At 40.8% G+C, this 17,346-nt stretch overlaps 1 protein-coding gene across 1 annotated transcript in view; it reads left to right on the plus strand.

Annotated features, from left to right (window-relative positions):
* The first annotated feature begins 3,333 nt into the window (after positions 1 to 3,333).
* Positions 3,334 to 17,346, plus strand: part of bach2a (BTB and CNC homology 1, basic leucine zipper transcription factor 2a) — a 44,696-nt gene continuing 30,683 nt past the window's right edge. Inside the window, exon 1 of the mRNA XM_065966565.1 lies at positions 3,334 to 3,559. The gene's annotated coding sequence lies outside the window, so the exon portion shown is untranslated. The remainder of the gene's footprint in view (positions 3,560 to 17,346) is intronic.

Here is a 17,346-nt window from a genome sequence, read left to right on the forward strand (position 1 = left end):
TGCGCTGAGACTACAAGATGCTATCCTTCTGCTGTGCTTGTTTACATCTGGGCAGCAGAGCAGGACCTTAGACCGGAGTTACAGCCCCATCTAGTGGCGGATGGCTGCATTACAGCTTAGACACAACATCACATTGAAGGTCTACTTATAAAACTATAAATAATTTGTTTAAGTCTTATAATTCTGGTGCCGATAGCGAGGATGAGGATGCTTAATAATTTAGTCCACTCATCACACACACACACACACACACACACTGTTGGTTGCACTTGTTTGCAGAGTTTATAGAGATTAATAAATGCAAAATTGTCTGAAGATTACACGCTAAAGTGTCTCGGATTTAATTACAGATTGGATTCTGCTCTTTTTGCTCTCCACACAGACTGTGTTGACTACAAATGGAAACATGACCACTTCATATACCAAATCCCCAACCACTTGCTTATGAAGAATCTGTGAATACAGGTTAAAGTTCACTGAAAAGTAAACGGGGTAAATCAAGGCCAGTACATCTCAGCTCAGGGCCCAGAGCAGGTTACTGGGTCATGTCTTAGTCAACACAAAAACACTTGGGTTAAAATATTTATGTTTCCAGTAAGAAGCAAAGGAGCGAGGAGCCAGAAAAAAGGCCAACCTTACCAAAAAAATAAACTGCAAACATATGCTTGGAATTTGTGCCTTTGCTAAATTTATTCGGTACAAATGTTCTCCTGAGTGTTTCAATTTTTAACCAGGGCAGTGGACTCGGGGTTCAGCGTCTTCAGTTACTAACTAACCTGCTTTACAACCTGAGTAACCAACTATATCACCAACAATGTCTGAGGCAATGAAAAGCAGCAACTTATTGACCCTTTTTGATTGAAGATATTGTTTTTGCAACTAAAATGTCCCCGAGATCGATCAAAGAATAAATACGGTTTAGTCAGAAAATCAGACCCAGAGTGTCACTTTGACCATAAAGCATTTTTCAGTATTAAATGTTGAGCTTATTATGGGATAACAAACTACATTATCCAGTAAACTCATTATATATAAATATCTGAATGATCAAATGGTGTGGTTTTCTCTTTGTCGATCAGACCAGCCGTGCATCGGCCCCTGAGAACATCTCCTCTCCCTCTGAGCTGATACGAGCTGCTGGAGGAGCTCCACAAATCAGTTCTGGCTATTTATAACATCTTGACATTGAGAATGTGGGCTGATCTGAATCCAGCCGCTCAGAATGAGACCCAAGAGGTGTCTGTCTGTGGCGAACTGATAAAATGTGAGCGCTCTGCCAGCTCCCGCAGGATTAAACTCTGTGTTAGGAAGCGTGTCGTACCTTCTGTCCTGTTCAGAGTGTCCTGAGCGCGTCGCAAAACCCATTACTCTTCTCTTCATCCCATTTATCCCTTTACAGTCTGATTTTCATTTAAGTGCCATATGAGTGAAGACACTAACAGATTAAGAAGGCTGAATATTTATTCCTGGAGCTATCAAAGAGCTTTATGAATTACAATTTAAATTTACTCGCTATAGTGTTTTGAAAAATCTGGACATTTTCCTCAGACTTCAAATCAGTCAAGCACAATGTGAGGTTTTGTTTCTGATAAATTTGAAGACATCACTTTAAGCAGTTTGGGGATGTTTGATTAGCGTTAATATTGTCAATAGATGTCGTTTAATTCTACTTTTTAACAGAAATGAAAATATTATGATTATAGGAGAATTTTAAAGGAGAGGAGGGAAACTTCTGCAGCATCATTGGTCCACTTCGACAGCGTTCAGGGTGACTTTGAACCAAACAGGGTTTCCGACCAGCAGTTGCAGGGGTCCTCGTGGGCCGCACAGGTGTCCCAGAAGGATTTCAAGAGATGTTAAGGAATAAGGGGGTCACCTTGAGGAGGATCAAGGATCTCGTTCAGGGTTTCTATTAGAGACAGACCGATGAGGGATTTTAGAAGCTGATTCTGGCTTCAACAGGAAACATTATCAGATGAATAAGGTGGACGATATCGTGTTTTGTTAACTTTAATTAAAAAACATTTCTTTATGGATTTTGCTCTTAAATGTTCTCAGAAAGATTTTTTCTTAAACAGTTCCCCATATAAAATACTTTTCAGTATCATACTTAGTGTATCATATGGTGTCTCCTTTGTCTTGTAAAAACTGTGCAGTTTCTCTTAAGTATTTTTCTTGTGTACTTTTCTAACAACAGTGTATTTATTTACTGCTCTTTTATTGGATTTCTATTTTTTTTTTACTTCTGTCGTGATTTTTTTTACGTTTATTTCAGTGTTCAGATTTAACTCCCTATTTTATTTTGTGTGACTTTCTTCCTTGGTGTAGGCTTTTATTTCCAAGTTTAAGCTTTAGTATTTCCTGTTTTATTTTAAAGTTTTGGCCCCTGTGTATCTTCCTGCCCCTGTGTGTTTCCCTTCAGATTTGATTGCCCTCACCTGTGTTTGATTACCCCAGTGTCTATTTAGTCTCTGTTGTGTCTTTGCTGTTGACTTTCCTCATGACTCTGTTTTTTCTTCAATTTGATTTTTATTTTGTTTTAATGGCTCTGAAAAATTAAACTTTTTTCTTTTTTGCCTTTTTGTTACAATAAATATTTTTGTTTAGTTCTGGATGTGGGTCCTCCTCTTTGGTTTTTTCTAAAGCTGATTCTAGGAGCCACTGATATTGCCTGATTAATATATATATATATATATATATATATATATATATATATATATATATCAGTATAGGACTCTCGCTACAGCTGTTGAAGGTCTTCATAGTACATTGATTTCACAGCTTCAGTGGCTCTTAATAAATCCCATGCTTCAAGATTATTACACTAGACTGTTGGTGACTATTTTGACCATTTATTAATCCTTTCATTTAATTTTCAAACTAACTAAAAGCCCAAAATTCTCACATCTTTCTTTGTCTAGTGCAAAGCCTTTGCTTTTAGATGGTTGTTTAGACAGAAAAGTCTCTTACAGATTTAATTTTCGACAAATATGCACAAGATGTCGTTTCTGTTTTCTGTTTCTGGTCTTGCGGGGAAATAGGCTACATAATAAGTTTCAATTTTAATCAATGATTTCAACCCCTTTGACAGATAGTTTGGTTAGACGTGGAAGTGTATTTTGCCATTATATATTTTTGGACAAATGGATATTATACTTCCATTATACTTCAATCATAATCATTTCATTGTGATATGTTATTATAGTGGGGAGCGTAATTCAGCACTGCAGCGTCAGGACCGGGAGGGGGGGGGGGGGCATCATCGTAAGAGCAGGGGGGCTTGGTCGTTGTTGTGAATGAGGGCTAGCATGACGTCAGGAAGCCAATGTCAACAATGCAGCTCCTAGAGGAGAAAAGGCGTTTCATCCTAACACACACACACACACACACACACACACACTGGAGACCCGTCTACGACACACACCGACTGATGCCCGCGGTGCGTTAAAAGCGTTTTAAAGCTCCGGTTGACGGAGAACCGCGGACTTACAAACACACAATGTGGATTCACTCTGTTTTATCTCTGAGGAACTGAAAGAAGACGAGGCAGGACGAGCGGGTAAGTGGAAACACCGCGTTACAATGATCATGATAATAATAGCTCCTGCATGCATCGGGCTTTTTTACTACGTTCCGCTTTGAGTGCAGCAGACAACGGGAGCCTCTTGTCAGCCGTGGATTTGCTTCTACTAATCTGTCTGCTCGCACAGGATCTCCTCACTTGTTTGTGTTGTAGTAATTCTGCCGTGGTGTGTTCACGGACTCGGGAGGCTTTAAAGCGGTGTGATCCACGGTGTGCTTTTGACACCGTGTTATATAGCGCCGTCCACGCAGGTTTGTCGGCATGTGTTAAAGTGTAAACGTGTTTCCCACAAAACGTGCAGGTCGGGCAGGTAACCTACAGCACGAACAAGGTGTTTTATGTTAGTTCAGCGGACTCTAACTTTCCTTAAAACACCGCAAAAACACCAAACGTGTCACTCAGACTTCAAATCGATAACCGATTTTTTTTTTTTTTTTTTTTAGTAACCCTTGGTAACGCTCTGTCAGCGCTGTTTTGTGATGTCATGAGAGGAGGAAGTTCTCGCTCTTTATTTCAGTCCAATTGTCATTTATCACCGAACCACATGCAACCCCTTCTGCAATAAATTCCCCAACACACAGTCTTAATATTGGAGTGAACATGGGGGGTGGGGAGGGGGGGGGGGCACATGTTTTGCACGAGAGAGCCACAACCGGGGCTCGCGCTGGGACAAAGGAGCCAGCCTGCCTCCCACCCCCCCTTTATTCCCGCCCTCTGCTGCTGAACACAGTGAACACCCACCTCGGAATAATAGTCTACAGCGTAAAATTCCTGCACGGGTTTTCTATCTGAATGTGATAATTTTGTCGATGTTATAATTGTGAAAATGAGAGTTTTATGTAACAACAGCCACGCTCTGCCCTACGACTAACATATGAAATACTATGAAGCATGCTTTCCCCTGTTTTCGACGTGTGTTTTTTTTTTTTTTTTTAACCCTCAAACATTCTTTCCCCTTAATTAAAGATAATGTATTGTGACATAATGCAAATATTCTCAAGATGAGCTCTTTAGTATCCTTCCTCTTTATGCTCTGCCATCATCATCTCATGGTGGGAAAAACAGCAACATCAGAGTATCTGCAGCACTTGGTAGTAAGAGGGAGAAAGGGAGAGAGAGAGGGGAGGGGGGGGGTTACATACAGTTCAGCTGAATGAAGCAGATGAGAGGTGATGGAGGCCAATCAACGGAAAAACAATTCTGCTGCAGACAGTTATGTTAATCAAATAGATGCCTATATACTTGTCCTGCATTGCTGCTAATAGGTATATCGTCTACTTGTTTGGGTCTTGATTGGCCTGTAGGCTACATGTGACAAAAACCCTGAAAATTAAAGGGGCACTACTGGTTATGATGTCAAAGGGTTTGTTTACGTCTACGATCTTTGTGATGCTTTGTCAAGCCTAATACCACAAACGATGTCATCTGGATTAGCTCATCTTGGCGTGATGACTAACAGTCCATCTCATAAAAACCTAAATAGTGACGTCACCCATTGGTTTCTGGAAGCCGATCCATGGCGGGTGCCATATTGGAAATGCTGACTCTATCAAGTTTCGGTCAACCTAACGATGGGAAAGAGCTGGAGCTGAGGCGGGCCTTAAGCTCATCAAAATCACAAACAAAGGAAATCAAGAAGAAGTTAGAAAAATCAAGTTACATGTCCTAATACGAATGAACACTTCTAAAGTTCAGATCTTTGTATCCCCTCAGAGTGGCAGGATAACACCGTGGAAATTATAAAAACAGACTTAGAGGAAGTAGAAAATGTGGCATTTACAGGTTTACTCATTGGTGCAGTTTTGTCTTTGTGTTTAAATGCTAAACTAAGTGGAGCCCAGATTACATATTCAGATGCAGAAGTTTGATTGATGTAGATTTCTGCTCATGCCTGTAAAGGTCCTCGTGCACTGATCTGTGAATCTATTGCAAATTAACATTTGAACGCAAACATGTCAAAAAGTGCTGGCATAGATCTGCTTGTGTTTGTCTGCTGTTTAAATGTTCAAAGTGTGAAACATTCAAGAAAAGAATGGAGTTCTGTCACTCCTCTAATAATCTTTAAGTGTTCTGGTTTCTGTTTCTCTACGTTTGTAGTCAGAGTGTGACCAATTATGTGTCAGGCTTTTGTGTATGCAGATAAAACAGAGCAGAAGCTGAGGGAATGCTATCCGCTGTTTTCTTTAAATAACAGGGACATCCCATCTCCCTTTGTTGTTAATCTGAAGATGATTTATTCATCTCTTTAAACAGATATCTGTAAGTGCAGCTCACAATCTGTTCAACATCAAACACCTCGACTTGAGCCACGGATCTGCTTGACGCTGCGTAGTGAACGCCAGTCTGCGTTTAGATTTCCCGTCCTCCTTGAATGCATCCGAAATGATCGATCCAACCACCTTTTCAACAAACAAACATTTTAAACGTTGTTTTCTTTTCCTCTTGCGGACAGACACGATGTGGCTTTATTTAAACTTTTTTTTTACAAGTCTGCATCAGGATGTCGTTAATTTCAGCAATTTAAGACCCTTTGATACAAAAGGCCGGCCCCCGACTCAAGATTTAAATAGTGGAACCTGATTCGTCAGACGCAAGGGCATCATCGACTGGTACCTGAAAGTTTTGTTGCTTTTTTGCGCTCATTGATCCATCCTCTCATTTGAGTTCAACCACATCATTTAACAGTTTGTCTTCTAAACTTGGAATAAAAATGTATTCAATGATCGGACTTGATCCATCCTTTTGTTTCTCTCATTAAGTCTGCATTAAGGCGACTTTATAACCATATTACACGTTTAATACAGCAGACACACATTGAAGGCCCAGTGTCGGGGGTCAGACCACTGACAAACAATGTCTTTTAACTTCTAATTTAAAGATAACAGCCAATGAGAGCCTTTGTTTACAGGAGGTACCGCCCCCCGTTCTGACGGCCAATGTAACTTACTTTTTACAGTTGAAATGAGACTCACCAAAAACAGGCTAATGGATGCTCCTCCAGTGGATCTATAGCGCTCAGATTGTCAGTGTTGTTCCTTTGTGAAGCACTATAGACAACTTCTTATTTGACACTCTAAAAGTGTTTGTTACCACCTTCACAGCAGGTTAAAAATGTCAGGTAACCATGGCTGCACTCCAGCAGCTGTGTGTTAAAAAATAGAATGAAGATGAGTGAAGCTGACGCCCTCTCGTGTTTTAGGCCGTGTGTGTCTTCAGTCTGACCTTTGTTTCAAGTCGTCACCTTCACAGTTCTCCTCTTTTCTGTCAAAATTTATAAAAATCCTTTTTAAAAAAAAAAAAAAAGGTTTTTCATTGAAGTGATGTTTGTGTGTTTTAAAGGAGATGAACACAACAACTAGTACTCATTGTACCCTTCCTTTTCTTTTCATCCTCACGCCGTCATGAGAATGTTCTCCCTGAGGGGGGATGGGTGTGTTTGTGTGTGTGTGTGCCCACTCACATGTCTGTACTATGTGTCAGCGTTTGCTTCCGATATGATCTCGATGTTCAGAGTTGATTGTGAGCTTACAAGGAGTCCCTCTCCTTCCATTACATCACATCGTTAAGAGACAAAACATTTTCAACTTTTGATTTAATTGGGTTATCATTAACAATGTCAATAAATATCAACCCAAAATGGTCACATTTTTTATTTGAACAACACATTTTCTTACTCTAACTATACTTCCCTTGCATCGAAATGGACGCCATCTTCAATCCGTGTTTAGAGCTGAAGTGTGAGGCCACGTTTCACTGAATTGTTATTTTCCTAATGTCCGTTTCTTTTTCTTGAATTCTCCAGAGCAGAGTATTCACACTTCAAACACATACCCTATACAAATATACAGAGCCCCTGTGATGTCTCAAAGGCATAAACAATAGGGTGGTTCAAAATGTCGTTTTTTAAACCCAATGTGATGTCGAGTCGAATCAAACTGTGGACAGGATAATGGGTATTGAATCGAATCGTGAAGATGAACAGCCCTCATAAATGAAGCCTTCAAGTCAACATTTGGCTGTTGCCATTATAGCTTCCTTGAGCCAGACGTGACCATATTTGGAGGAGAGCGTAGAGCTGGAGGGGGGAGGGGGGAGGGGGGGGAGGGGGGGGGCAGGGCAGGCTAAGTTATCAAAGCAGTAAACACCCATGACTTATTCATGAACTGGTCAACGAGCGCCATTTTACCCTCATGTTTCCCACAGAATGACATTTAATTTGTGGTGGTTGCCGACCTGAGATGTTTATTAATTAGTATTAAATAAGTTAAGCTATACTCGCCGCTCGCACAACTGACCACAGGTTAGTACCACGTAATGTAAAATAACCAGTCTTCGCGTCACTATAGTCCACTTCAGCCTCTTTGGGGAATTCCAACAATCCTGACGCCAATGTGGCAGATAATTAAAAATATGTATGACAAACATTGGATGAGCTAACAAGCATGGTAAAAAAAAGCCTCCTTACTTTAAAGGCCCTGACAGACGAAGGACATCGTAGGGCGTTGGTCGGTGAGCAATTGTTGCCAGCTCCGTCGCTACCTGTCGTCCCCCGTCTGGACACTCAAGGAACTGCAGTTTCTTCTACCTCTGTATTCTTCTACAAGACACTTAGAATCTTCTGTGCACTGGTCAGCTCTCATTTGATGTTTTTTTTTCTGGTTAACAATTTATTACAAAAAGTGGATCTTGGCTTTAAATGCTGCACCTGTGACTATCAATTTAACTGGCTGATTACAGTGGAACAAAGGGAGGGACAAATACCACAAGACTAATGGAATAATTCAATACAAGAGTTTAAAACAACAACACTGAAGGAAAATACCAGCCTATACATCTTGTCTTTCTTTTGTCTTGACCTTTTCTTTATCCAGATACAGGGTCAGAACAGGCGGCTTAATTACCTGCAAAACTATCTTCAAAAAAAAAACATAGCTTTAGTGAAACCATATAAAAGTTTCCTTTTTCTATCAATAACGTGCGACGTTTCAAAAGGTCAAAAAAGGATGAGGTGGTCCACCAGAAAGGGGGTGACTACACTTCTCAGTCAGAATCAGTTAGTGGTGTTTCAGGTTGTTCCAAGTGTGACACACACTCTCACAAATACACACATACTTCTACACACACAACAACAGGCAGATGAGGGGACACAGCGAAGTCAAGTCAAGTTGTGAATCAGCAGACAGAGACAATTGAGAGAACCGTCAGTCAGGAGGTCCCACTCTGCATCCTGCTGTTCTACATTTTGTCTCCTGGCTGAAACAAAGAAGCGGCAACATGTTTGTTTTACTGATTCACCAGTTTGTTTTCAGTAAACACTGCTGTAGAGAAAACGACTTAAAAAGGAGTTATTCAAGAAGAAAGCTGAAGATATTAGAATGCTATTCAATGAATTCATTAAAGACCAATTTAAGTAAAGAAACTAATCCGGTCTATGAACTCATTGACCATCATCTGATGATGTATGTCTCTGTGAACTGTGGCTCGTTGAGCTTTCAGATGTAACCAGCCGTTAGCGATAAACACATTGTGTGATGCTTTGTTTACGGTCCAATTAGCAACTTGAGATGTGGCCGTGTGGTCAGATCAAAGTGAAGCCAAATTCTCCCCTCCATATCTGAATGCAAAGTACCGTATTGGTCCGAATATAAGACAGCCTTTTTCCCCATCAAAATAGGTTCGAAAAAGTCGGGTCGTCTTATATTCGGACCAATACGGTAAATACCGTAATATCCTCATTTATTACATCCCTCGTTGGAGTACCTGCTCATCTGTATCTGGTGAGTCTCAGTCCAACTCTTAATAGTAAGTTACACAGAGGCTCCACTCAAAAAATAGACAGATTTTTAAATTGTGATTTTCTTGCATTATCAGGACTAAAGTTTTGTCAGGTCATGGTGCGTCCCATTTACTCGGGATCTCGGAGCTGGGAATGACGTCACACCAGAGTTAAATGTTGTTGTTCAAGCAACATGGAGTACATTAGCTATAACACACTTTGTGATAGTTTGTGTGCTAAATGTCCACACATAGAACTTGCACTATACTTTCAATGTGGTTGATTTAATTAAACAAAAAGAGGACTACGCTGCTAATAGACACGTTAGTTGCCGCTTAAATGTTACTGTTGATGCACGTAGCAGCCATGTTGGATTTTAACTCGGAATGCTGAAGTTGCTCCGAGTTTCCAAGTCAGAATTCTGACTTCAGGGGGGCGTTCCTGGTGACATATCAGACCGGCAACTCAGAATTTTCCGACTTCCGAGGTCAAATGGAACGCACCATGAGTCCTCAGGAGGAGAAGAAAAAATGTTTGTTGAATGGAAGTCTGATCGATCGTTTCCGATGCATTCCAGAAAGTCGTGAAATTGAAACACTGATTTGCTTCGATGACAAAGCTTAAAGCAGGTTGTTCACTCATGTAGAAATGTTGCTGGTGATAGGTTGTTTGCTTTACTTTAGTTTCATGCAGATATCTGTTTATAGATATGAATTAATCGTTCTCAGATTACTGCTTATTGAAGCCGCGGTGTCATTCTGATGCGTTTGCTCTCCATACAGACTGAGTTTCCTTCATACATTAAACTATACTCAGACTACAAAACCACAACAAATATAAACCAGAAAACTTTGAATTAAAAATTACAGGCTCCTTGTATTCAGAAATGATAGAAAATAGGTAGGTGTAGAAAAGCTGCTTGGTTTCAAAAGTGTATGAAAAGTATAGCTGAATATGGCAGTGGATAGAAAAAGTTAAGAAGAAAATTGTACACCATCAAACTGTCGTTATCTTAAATCTGCTGAATCTGCCTGTTTGGCCCCAGGAATACAAGGACTAAGTAGAGTGTTTCAACATAAAGGATTTATAAAATGTAGAGGTATTGACAGAACCATTGGACAGTAAAAACATGAATTAATTTAGTACACTGTCCAGAGATTCAGAGAAGAAAGTGAAGTCAGCAGGTTGATAGAAATGAGAATAAACGTTTGGTTTGTGTTGTGTGACTGAAAAGAAAATGACAAAAAGAAGACGGTATTAAAAAGGCAAAGCACTGACCCCGGATCAGTGGGTAGCACAGAGTCACTGCAATACTTTACACGGCCACTAGGGAGCAGAGGTACAAACGTTCACTGAATGAATGAATAGATGTAAGAGTGGAGGGAGTGAGCGCCTCTCTGGATCCATTGAACACTTTGTATCACAACACAATAAACACATTGTTCAAAAAGTATTCCAAAGAAAGCATGAATATTATCGTACAAACGCCGCCGAGATATGAAATGTATAAATATTTTAGATTCTGCTGCTGTCTGAGAGGGAGACAGTTTGTGTAAAAGTGATACATAATTCACTCTCACAGCGCGGTCATGTGTGTGTGCAGGTGAGTGGAACAGATCAAGGACGGCCTGACTCTGTGTGTGTGTGTGTGTGTGTGTGTGTGTGTGTGTGTGTGTGCGCTTGTGTGCCTGTGTGTGTGTGTGTGTGTGTGTGTGCGCGCTTGTGTGCCTGTGTGTGTGTGTGTGTGTGTGTGTGTGTGTGTGTGTGTTTGTGTGTGTGTGTCTCTGTGGCCACCTCTGCTCATCTCTCAGGGGTTGGAGCATCCTCAGATGTGTGTGTGGGTGATAAGTGCAGACTGTACCCGGAGACGTAGCACAGCTTGAGGACAGACAGAGGACTCCTTTAGAGTTTCTTTCTCTTTTTCTTCTTCTTATTTTCCATCTCTACATCTTTTCCTTGAAACCTCTTTCTCTCACCCTTTTTCTCTCTCTCAGTACATCATCTATTTTTATCACCGTCACCTCAGCAGTGTGTCGGTCTGGAGGAAAGCTGTGCGGATGGTGTGGTGTGTGTGTGTGTGTGTGTGTGTGTGTGTGTGTGTGTGTGTGTGTGTGTGTGTGTGTGTGTGTGTGTGTGTGTGTGTGTGTGTGTGTGTGTGTGTGTGTGTGTGTGTGTGTGTGTGTGTGTGTGTGTGTGTGTGTGTGGGGGGGGGGGGGGCGTCTGTCTCTCGTCCTTCGTCGCTTGCCTTTTTTTCATGCTCTGCCTCTGATTTATTGATTAGACTGATGTGAATTAAATAAATGATTTATTCTGTCTCCATACCAGACATCTCTGTCCAAAATGAACCGGCTTTTGGACAGTGGGGGGAACAGATCTCAGCTGGTTTACTAAATATATGCTGATACTTAAGAACAAGCCATATAGGTGTAGCCGCAGCTTTTCTTTTAAATGTACAATATGTAGAACTGTGTGACAATGTTGACATTGAAAAGTAGCAGAGAGAACTCCCATGATTCCCCGCCAGCCTTAACGTCATCTTCTCTTATTGTTTTGATTGAGAGCCCCCTGGTGGCGGAATCTACATATCGTATCTTTAAGGTTTATTTTGGGGCACTTTGCCTTTATTTGATAAGACAGTGGGTAGAGTAGTTACATATTGTGTTGTCAGAATCCTAAAAAGAATCACATCCCTGAAGTCTGAAGTATTGTAATTGATATGGTGCAAGTAGCGTTGTGGTTATGCGCGCCCAATGTATGTAGGCTGTAGTCCTTCAAGCGGGCAGCCTGGGTTTGAATCCGTCCTGTGGCTCCTTTCCTGCACGTTGTTCCCCACTCTCTCTCTCTCTCTGATTTCTGACTCTCTCCACTGTCCTCTCTCTAAAATACAGTCAGAAAAAGATAAAAATCTTTAAAAAAGGATTGTAATTGATAATTTTGCAACAAAAAGTTTGGCCATAGTTTGAAATGTAAGTAGAGACATTAAAACCGATATTTAATTGGAAAAAGCACAAAGACAACGAGCTATATGTACATTCCAAATTTGATGCCAGCAACATGTTTCACAAAAGTTGGGACCCAGTTGTGTTTACCACTCTTTTACATCACTTTTTCCCTTTACAACTTTTGTGTAAAACAACGACTAAAGGTACATTTAAGAAGTGGCATCTTTTGCAATGGATTATGGGATGTGTAGTTCCTTTACTCTGTAAATACATTATGTGCAAGTCTTGTAATTTTGCCTTTTTCTCCGATTTTTCATGCTGAACCAAATGTTTAATAGTCACGAGTATTGGGGTAGCTGGTTGTCGTGGTTACAGGCTTCCATCTGTTGCTATAAGGATTCTGTGACATGTTAATGGAGAACTTACTTCCTGAACCAGAGTTGATGAAAAAGTGGGCGGTCACTGTTGAGCTCTTCTTGGCAGCATAAGTTGCTCTAAAAGCTGCATATGTGGTTCAGAATTAATGAAGTCTTCACAAATGCCTCAATTATAAAAAAAAATCCTCCTTTCTGCATCAACACAAATAATGTGCACGTCTGGCCTGAGCTCGATCTCTTTGTCTCTCAGTCGGTGCAGAAACACATTCCATAACATTCCTGTTGGTTTGTGATTGACTCGGCCTACATGTTGAAGAGAACACACAGCTGCCTTTTCTTACACTATTGCACATTCAATATTTCATGCAACCATCTGTTCACACCTTGCAACAATGAAAAGTGTCACCAGCAGCAAATTTGTCACGGCAGAAAACCGTCTTCTAATCCCGGCAAGAGAGAGAGAGAGACGTCGGTGCTGACATTAAAGCGCTTCATCGAGCGCCAAGCTGCCGCCGCGTGTTTGTGTCTTGGAACAGATTTGAGCAGCCATTGTTTGGACTTGACAGAGACACAGTGAGAATTCCTGATGAGGAGACAATCTGTCCACAGGAGCGTGTTTGTATCCTCACAGAGCGGAGGATGTTACTGTAATCAGATGGAGGCATTCTGACTTCTAACAGTTTTTAAACAAGAATCATTTTTCCACAAATCAGAAACCAAATGAGCAACAACCAAAATTGGACAATTCTCTCCACCACTGCCCGAGGAGATGTTGGCATTTCTGGTTTATCTAGTGCTCAACCTCACCACTTGATCTGGCAACCCATCTGGCATGGCCGGCGGTGATTGGTGCATTCAGGGGGGCAGATGGTGAGATGATGGTCAGCTGTTTTTGGACACTGCTTAAATCCACCATACTCTATGTAGGGGCTGCAGAGCTAACGCTAAATCTGTTGTTTGTCCTACAGAGAGGCTCTGACGGAGCACACGAGTACAAAAAAAAGGGCAGCTAAAGGTCTGCTGGAGAGCAAAAAACAGACACAAATTATGTGCTCTGATTGTTGGCTTTTTAAGGCTTGAAATGGAAATTGTAATTTAGTTTTTTGGATGCTGGTAAGACAAAATAATTGAATCAAACACCGGTTACTTTCTATTGAAAACATTCACTTTATTTTGGACATTTTGTCCTTTTTTTAGTAGCAACCTTAAAAGTCACATATTATTCAAAATACTCTTCACCATGTTTTTCTAACACTAACATTTGTCTCTAGTCTGTCTAAAAACCCCCCAATGATACAAAAGTCCATTCTCTCTGTGTTTTACCTGCTCCACTTGTCAGAAAATGTGTGCTCAAACAAGTTGTTTGGAGATTTTCCCTTCATGACATCACAAAGGGCAGTAGCCCCTCCCCCAGGTGGGTGACACTCCCACAGCTAGGTGTTTGTTCTGCCCTCTGAGTCTGCCTTCTCACCGTAAACAATAGAGCATGGACCGAGAAAGCCAGAGACACCCAAGCCCTTCCAGAGAGGGGGCGTGGTCAGACACAGAAACAGCCTGTTCTGAGCAGGGCTGAAATAGAGAGGTTTATAAACATGATCAGAGTGGATTTAAAACAAGAAATGTCACACACATGTTTTGGGGAGCTCTGAGACTTATTTAAACTTGTTGTTGAAGAGGAGGAGAATATATGACCTTGAAGTAAAAAAAAAAAAAAAAGGCAATATTTTGAAATCAAGACTACAGAATCAAAGGTATAAACTTCTTTATACTGATCATTTGTGTAAAACGCTGCACAGGACCAAGACCACATTGCCTATTATTCCATGATATATTCATCACATTTTTTTTTTTAAATAATTGTAATCTTGTTGAACATGGCTGCTCCTACAAGAAGCTCAGTTTCCGTCCCACGGGTAAACACAACGCCTCCACAGAACGAAACATTTTAACGAACTAATCACACACAAGTAATGAATCAAATTAAAGTCGTTCAATTTAATTTTCATGATTGAAGACTGTTTTATTCTTAGATTCCATCACTCGTCTTTATTTTTATCTCCTCCTCAAAGTTTCTCCCACTCGCTGTAGAACAGCACGTGTGCTCTCATCTGGACACGCTTTGACATGTTAAGGCACGCATGTGCTCACGGGATGTAGGCCACTATGATGTAGCTTATTGTGTGAAACAATGTATTAAAACAGAATTGTCATACATGTCATCCATTGTAGTCAAATGACCTTATAGCTGTAGCAGCGCAGTAGACCTGAGATCATCCAGGCTGAGCTGCAGGAGAGAAGCCGGTTTGAGCCTGATCTCCAGACTTAATGAGTTCTACTCCTTTAATGCATTCAGCCCCTTTCTTAACACTGTCACCCATTCACCAATTGAACCTGTTGAACCTGATGAGACACAGAGGAGGAGGGGGATCCACTCATCCTGATCATCACTGCATTACGTCACCTCCATCTCTGCTGCTCTGCAGATCAAGTTGTTTAGTGAGCTTGACACTGAGCTATAGATTAAAGGTTTTACAAATCAAGAAGACACATCGATTTAGGCTCCTGATTTGAGATCTTGTGCATAGAATAAATTCATATTTTTTGAGTCTGTGGGCTAACACTAAACAAGAGGGTATTATGTCAGGTTAAAAGGTCTTTATTTAAAAAGGTTTCAAATCAGAGCAGCCTGACTCATTTTTGCTGGCTGCAACATTAAGGACAGATCCTGTGCTAAGCCTCTCATTAACCAAATGCTGTGTCTCCTTCCTTAAGTACAAATCAGTGGAGCTCTGAACCCATTGGCTGCCGTAGCCTCTGGGAGCGATACACCCAACTTTTTTTTGGGACTTCCAGGCCTTCACCGAATTACGTTCGTCCCCCTTTTATCTCCACACAAACTGGTCTCCTGCAGCCAAAAGATGCTAAAACAATGGCGGATGATGCTACTTCTTCCTCTCCTTTTCTTATTTTTTCTTTGTTGCAGTACAGGCTGATAATATGTTTCCTTCTTGTTGATATGATTAGATGTGGTCATTTTGAGCATGTGGTAAATGCTGCAAAGATGGTAACGGTCATTTACAGCAGCAGACTGTAATGCAGAAATGATAGACCGTAAGAGCTGTAATAGACCAATCAGATCAACTTCCTCATGATCAAAGTCTTTTAAAGCAAATGTTTAACTTGTTGGTGGCAGACCAGCGCAATGACTGGTTAGCTGGCTGAGTGTTTTGTTGAGTATGTCCCGTCCTGAGTTGTGCGTTGAAGCTGTTTGTGGGCTGATGTAACCGTGCCAATGAAGCTGCAAAGGCAGTTTAACGTTGTGTAGGTTCCACCTGTCCAGACGGATTAACATGCTCTCACATTTCTCTCATGTCTGCGGCTCGGTGAAGACATGGCTCCGCTTTGATGTGATGCAATTAAGGTTCTGTGAGCTATGAAGGATTACAGCGGTGGACGTGATAAACAAGCACTCTGTCATGCTTTCAAACCTTGTGGCTAGCTTTAAGACCCAACATAGCGATGCATCAAAACAGTGCCAGCGTCTGTGTGTGTGTGTGTTTGTTGTCACAGGAGACAAGTGGGGAGTAAATTTGTTAAGGGATGTCTATAGTTTAATGGGGTTTTTTTTTACATCAAGGCACCGTTATGTTTTTTTTTTTTTTTTCCTTTTTCCTCTATTCAGGATTCTACCTTTATGGATTGGTAAAATATAGCTAATAATATATTTCACATGATGCATTTATTCAGGTCATGTAATTAAGACAGAGATCTTTTCTTGCAATAGTGTCAAAACATAATTTGACCTCTCTTGGCCACCGTAGAGTTGTTTTGCTGCTCACACCCTATCCCCACCAAATTACAGCAGATTTTGAAGTTTATTTCATCCTTGCCCAATCCCAATCTTCACATATTCAGAAACTCATCGTACTTTGAGGCGGGTTTCTGTCATTTTGTGTGCACATTGCTGTCCTACTGTCAAATCATCAAGGGTGTGAGGGCTCTGATCAGGACATATAATGCAAAATGATGGCCTTTGCTTGTGTTTGCATTTCAACAGATTTTTCTGTGGCACTGTTATTCAAATATGGTGACTTCAAGACTGTGCAAGATTTTGCAAGATGTAGCAAATGTTCGTATGCCCCAAAAAGGCAGAGGTAGGAAAAATAAAAAGCCATTTGTAGATCCGTTCCTCCAGTTTACAAATCCATGTGCACGGTTTATAATCTGTGCGAACGGATTTGGATACTGCACACAGGTTTGCAACTTTTTCAATGCAAATCCATTTGGGCATGGATGTCTAAGAACTCTTGCCCACAGTTTACCAAATTGTGCCTTCATTTTGCAAATCTGTGCGCACAGTTTAGAAAACCGTGCCCACGGATTGCAAATGTGTGTGCACAGATTTGTCAAATTAGTGTTTAAGAAGTCTGTGCCCTCCACTAGTTAAAATAAGAGTATTGATTAATCAGTTTTGTCTCATCGATTTAAATGGACCCTTATTTTTATAGATTTGTAATCGTATCAGGTATTCTTACATCGCTACTTTATGATACTTTATAGAGCTGCCTCTGCTACTTAACTTTCTGCGTATGTGAGTCTTGACATCTACAAAATATTTTTACATTTTGTGCACACAGTTTATTTTTGTTAAAGACATACTCTCTGTGG

Source organism: Labrus bergylta, chromosome 18 (assembly GCF_963930695.1).
Source record: "Labrus bergylta chromosome 18, fLabBer1.1, whole genome shotgun sequence".
Lineage (NCBI taxonomy): Eukaryota > Metazoa > Chordata > Actinopteri > Labriformes > Labridae > Labrus > Labrus bergylta.